This window comes from Anomaloglossus baeobatrachus, chromosome 8 (genome assembly GCF_048569485.1).
Source record: "Anomaloglossus baeobatrachus isolate aAnoBae1 chromosome 8, aAnoBae1.hap1, whole genome shotgun sequence".
Taxonomy (NCBI): Eukaryota; Metazoa; Chordata; class Amphibia; order Anura; family Aromobatidae; genus Anomaloglossus; species Anomaloglossus baeobatrachus.
In genome coordinates, this window is record NC_134360.1 from 226,315,705 (window position 1) to 226,321,704 (window position 6,000).

Sequence of the window (6,000 nt, forward strand, 5' to 3'; positions counted from 1 at the left end):
CAGATATGAGAGACCTGGAGATGTTTATAAAGAAGAATCTAATATTCAAGGTGAGAGGAGGAAGAGGCTTGTGGACGGCTATAAGAGGCGACTGATGGAAGGGATTTATTCCTAAGGGTAACGGACGCAGCCAAATATTAAGAGGAGGGGGGCAATAATTTTGTCTGCACCATTTTGGGGATTTTCTGTGAAATTACATCCAATTTGCCTTTTTATATTTTTTTGTGTTGTTCCAATACACACAAAGGAAATAAACAGGTGTATAACAAAATGTGTAACGGCAATAATATTCTGGGAGAAATAAGTAATTTTCTAGAACAATTTCAAGAGTGTCAACACTTTCAGCCATATCTCTGCACATTATACTACCCTACCCAGGACCAAAATGAACCCTATCCCTATATCATATATAAACCTCTCCCCACATCATATATAACCCATCACCATGTATTAAGTAACCCTATCCCTGCACTTTGTTCCTACAGGAGATACAATGAAATCACATGAGTTGAAATAAATATGCACATTGTACCAAGTTGAGTATGCATGACTATGATAGCGTCCGGTGATAATGATGGTCTAGAGCCGGGGAGAGCAATTCATTTTTTAGAGGGGCCACATGACAGACCGGGGACTGGTGTGGAGGCCAAACCAAATGGCTGAAATTAATTCTGCTCAATATTAATATTAACATATTCATTATTATAATTATTTTATAATAATATTAATTGTATAATTTAATATTGAGCAGAATTAAGTATACTGACGCACCCCATATACTGTACGAGGCCACACACAGCCCCTACTAAATACAACATGAGCACTCACATAGCCCCTATATACAGTATGAGCCCCCACATAGCTCTCCTGTATACTATATGAGCCAACACACAGCCTCCTGTATACATTATCAGCCCCTACATAGCCTCTTACATACAGTATGAACCACCACACAGCCACCTATATACATTATGAGCCCCTACATAGCCTCTTACATACAGTATGAGTATGAGCCACCACATAGCCACTTATATACAGTATGAGCCAAACAATGCCATACACAGTATGGGCTCTTACATAGCCCGTTATACAAAGTATGACCCCACACAGTCTATTAAATATAGCATAAGCCCCTACATAACTTCCTAAACACATTATGAGCTCCACATAGTCTCCCATATACATTATAAACCCCTCATAGCCTGAGCCCACCATAGCTTCTTCTATACATTATGAGCCCAACAGCCTCCTATATACAGTATGCATCCCCACAAAGCCACCTATATATATTATGAGCCCTCACATAACCCCCTATATACAGTATGAGCCCTCACATAACCCCCTATATACAGTATGAACCACCCAGCCTCCTATATACAATATGAGCCCCCACAAAGCCGCCTATATATAGTATGAGCCCCCATATAGCCCCATATATACGGTATGAGCCCCCAAATAGCCTTCTATATACAATATGAGCCTTCACATAGCCTCCTACATACATTATGAGCTCAACATAGCCCCCTGTATAGAGCATAAGCCCCACATAGCCTCCTAAATACAGCATGAGCCATCAAATAGCCTCCTAAATATACTATGAGCCCTCACATAGTCCCCTTTATACTTTGAGCCCCTATTTAGCCACCTATATACATTTCTAAGCCCCCACATAACCTCTATATACATTATGAGCCCCCACACAGCCACTTATATACATTTCTGAGCCCCCACATAGCCTCCTATATACATTATGAGCCCCCCATCTAGACCCATAAATATACTTTATGAGCCTCCACACAGCCTCCTATATACATCCCTAAGCCCCCCACATAGCCTCTTATATACATTATGAGCCCCCCACCTAGACCCATAAATATACATTATTAGCCCCCACACAGCCTCCTATATACAACTCTAAGCCCCCCACATAGCCTCCTATATACATTATGAGGCCCCACATAGCCCCCTACATACATTATGAGTCCCCACATAGCCCCCTATATACATTATGAGCCCCCACAGTCCCCTATATACATTATGAGCCCCCACATAGCCCCCTATATACATTATGAGCCCCCACATAGCTCCCTATATACATTGAGTCCCCACACAAACCTCCTATATACATTATGAGCCCCCACATAGCCCCCTATATACATTATGAGCCCCCACATAGCCCCCTATATACATTATGAGCCCCCACACAGCCTCCTATATACATTATGAGCCCCACATAGCTCCCTATATACATTATGAGCCCCCACATAGCCTCTTACATTTATATAATCATCCCATACACATGAGAAAAAACCCCACATACATTGCTCCTGTTCCACCCGGCGGTCTGCTCAGGCCTCCAGTGCACTGACGCTCCGCACAGCACACATGATGATGTGACGTCATTACATCTGCTGTGCCTCACGCTGATTGGTGGAAAAGATAGCCAGCAGCCACTCCTTCTCCTGTTCACTGCTGTATACATCCTGTGGTTGCAAATAGCGGTGACATCGAGCAGCGACGGCGGAGGGCACGGTGCGGCCAGTGAGACACTTTTCAGCCCTTCGGTGGGCCTGACTGGAGCAGCCCGTGGGCCATACTTTGCCCAGCCGTAGTCCAAGTGATAGCCTGAGGCAGATTAAGGTTAACCAGTGCCCAGGACAATTTACCAGTGCATAGCCCCTTCACTCACGTGACATGTCATGTACCAGGTCACCTGACAGGAGGGTCACATGTTCCATAGCGGGTCATGTATAGAGCACGTATTTGCTCAGGTACACTTTTGAAAAACAACAAAAGAGCAGATTTTTTTCCTTATGCATTGCTCTACCTATGGCATCAGATCACACCCTCAAACAATAAAAGCACATATAGGCATTAGTTACTGTATATAGTAAGGGAGGACATTATGTAATAATGGTCAGTGCTATACATAATAAAGGAGGACACTGTGTGATACTGAATTTCTCTATATATAATAAGAAAGGACATTATGTAATAAAAGGCTGCGCATAACATGGGAAGACACTGTGTGATAAGGGACGGCGCCATACATAATAAGGGAGGCAATATGTTACAAAGGACCACATTATACATAATAAAGTAGAATGTTTATTGAATAACAGATGCTTTTATACATAAATACCATTGATATATAATGAAACATTGTCCACCCCACATTGAAATGTATGTAAATAAGCCTCCGTGCAACCCTTACTAACTAAAATTTAATTAGCCACTTCCTCCACCCAGGAAAATATAAAATTAAGTAACCACCATTACCCTCCACCATTAAATATATAAAACCATTAACACTTTGCTCTCTCCCCAATATCTTACCTACTGGGATTTCTTCCTTCTACTATTCTTTACCAATGTGTCTCTTCTATCCAAATTACCCACTGAGCTCTCCCAACAAAAATTAATTATCCCCCAGGCCAGCCTTTGCCCCTTAAAATATATATTTAAAGAGTTTATCCACTACTTTTACACCGATGGCCTATCCTTAGGATAGGTCATCAATGTATGATCAGCCAGGGTCCGACACTTGGCACCCTCGCTGATCAGCTAGTCTCAGTGCCGGCTGCGGCACTGAAAACAGCTGATCGGTGAGGGCGCCGTGTGTCGGACCCCAGACGATCAGACATTGATGACCCATCCTAAGGATAGACCATCAATGTAAAAGTAGTGGTCCAGTTCTTTAAATTGATTGCAGAAGAAAAAAAAGAAAAATAAATCACTTCCTGACAATCCTGCGTGGCCTTCTTTGGTAACACAGGTGGTAACGTCATCATACCACAGAGAAGGTTGATCAGGAAGTTAGGGATGGTGTCCTACCACATCGGTAAAACTGTGTATGGCTGATAGTAGCAAGTAGTCGTCCCTGGCACCCAACCTTGCCAACAGAGGGCCAACGGTAGTGTGTTGAATGATAATTGGGGCAATCTGGCCGTGGACCATCATGGATTCTTGAGCTGCGGGCGCATACCTAGTTTTTCCTTAATATACTGTGATATAATCACTGGTACTGTGCTGAGAGGGTTAAGGTGTGTTACCTGGGCCGGCTCTGTTGTGGACAGCTAATGAGATAGGTGGGACGGCTGTTCACCATATCTCCACCTCGAGTGTGGTCCCAGGAATGAAAGTCAGGCCTCTGGACACACCCATGGCCCTGCACTGAAGTTCCTGTGCTGGATGAAGTAGCTGGGTGCATTGATGGGTGGAGGTAAGGAAACAGCATCTGAGAAAGCTCTGCAGGGACTTATGGACTGAACATAATCTGAAGGGCTGAGATTTGGGAATGTACCTGTTTTCCTGCCTGTACATGCCATGTGATATCCGTACCAGCGCGGTGCTTTATGGAGTTGAATAAAGCAGGCTGTGATCTTAAGAAACTGTGCCTCCTGTGTCTACCTGAAGCCCTCATGCTGAGCGAGTAACCCCCTATGTTGCAAGGTGCAACGTCACATATGGTGTCTCGAATGCGGGCATGCGGTCTGGTTGCTAGGGGCAACGCAGCCTGGTTGCTAGGGGCAACGGCCTAGGACATGTTCCTGTGGATACGGACTGCTTGCGGTGGATCCACGAAAATTTTTTGAAGCTGTTTGCGGTGGATCGGCGGGTCCACGAACAGGGACAGCGCTCTCAAGCACCTGGTGGTGAATCAGCCGGTCGTTGGGGACCCGTGCTGCAGTGGCGAGAGTCCAGCGACTGGAGGTTCCAGGCCAGCCGGAATTGCAAGGCCCTGCTTGGTGAGCAGTGATACACCACAGGCTGGAGATCCTGGTTGTACGGGCGGTACAACCCGGAAAGGTTAGTGGTTCTCTAACCCCCCCCTGTCTTTGACCACCGGGTATTACCCATTGGAGTGCCCCTCCTGTTCCTCTTTTCGTTGCAGCATGGAGGAGCTCCTGAACCAGCTGCTGCAGAGCCAGCAGCACCACCAGCATGTGCCTGGAGGTCCAGTGACAGCAGTGGGGGCTAAAAGCCAAAAAGAGGGAATGGTCCCTGCAGACGTTGTGGAGCTGTACCAGTTCCTGGTGCAGGGACAGCAGGAGCTGTCAGTGTGCAGCGATGTGGCAGCCATGGACCAGTTTGAGCGTTCCCTTCGGGGGCCGGTATGGACACTGGGTGCCCAGGGAGATAAGGGCGAACGGTGTGAACTGGGGGCTAAGGACGTTGCATGGAAACCCCAAAAGGGGGCGGAGTCCCCAAAAGGGGTGGTTGCCCAAAAGGGGCGGAGTCCCAAAAAGGGGTGGTTGCCCAAAAGGGGGCGGAGTCCCAAAAAGGGGTGGTTGCCCAAAAGGGGGCGGAGTCCCAAAAAGGGGTGGTTGCCCAAAAGGGGGCGGAGTCCCAAAAAGGGGTGGTTGCCCAAAAGGGGGCGGAGTCCCAAAAAGGGGTGGTTGCCCAAAAGGGGGCGGAGTCCCAAAAAGGGGTGGTTGCCCAAAAGGGGGCGGAGGCCCGGAACGGGGTGGTTGCCCAAAAGGGGGCGGAGGCCCGGAACGGGGTAGTTACCCAACAGGGGGCGGAGCCTCAGAAAGCGATGGTGACCCACAAGGGGGTGGAGCATTTACAAGCCAAACAGGTAGACTATAGCAAGGGGCAATGGGGTTCGCCTTACATATGTCCTACCTGCGGTATAGGCTATCCATCCAGTATGAGGCCACAGAAGTGCTCCGTGGACTTGAATGGGCTACGTGTGTCTGGTCTGTTAGACCCGGGGAGCCGGTTGACCTTAGTTAGGCCCATGCCTGATCTCCATGTGATGGTGGGTAGGACGATAGAAGGAAGTTGTGTGCATGGGACCACTAAAGTATATCCTCTGGCCAGGGTGATGATTCAAACGGCCAAACGTTTGGGACGCCCTGATGTGGGTGTAGCGCCAGATCTGTTATATCCAGTTATCATAGGACGGGACTTTGAGCTCTTTCAGGATTTATGGAAGACAGAGGCTGGGACCGATTGCACAGGAATGAGTCGGCCCTCGCCTAAGAAAGCCTCTTT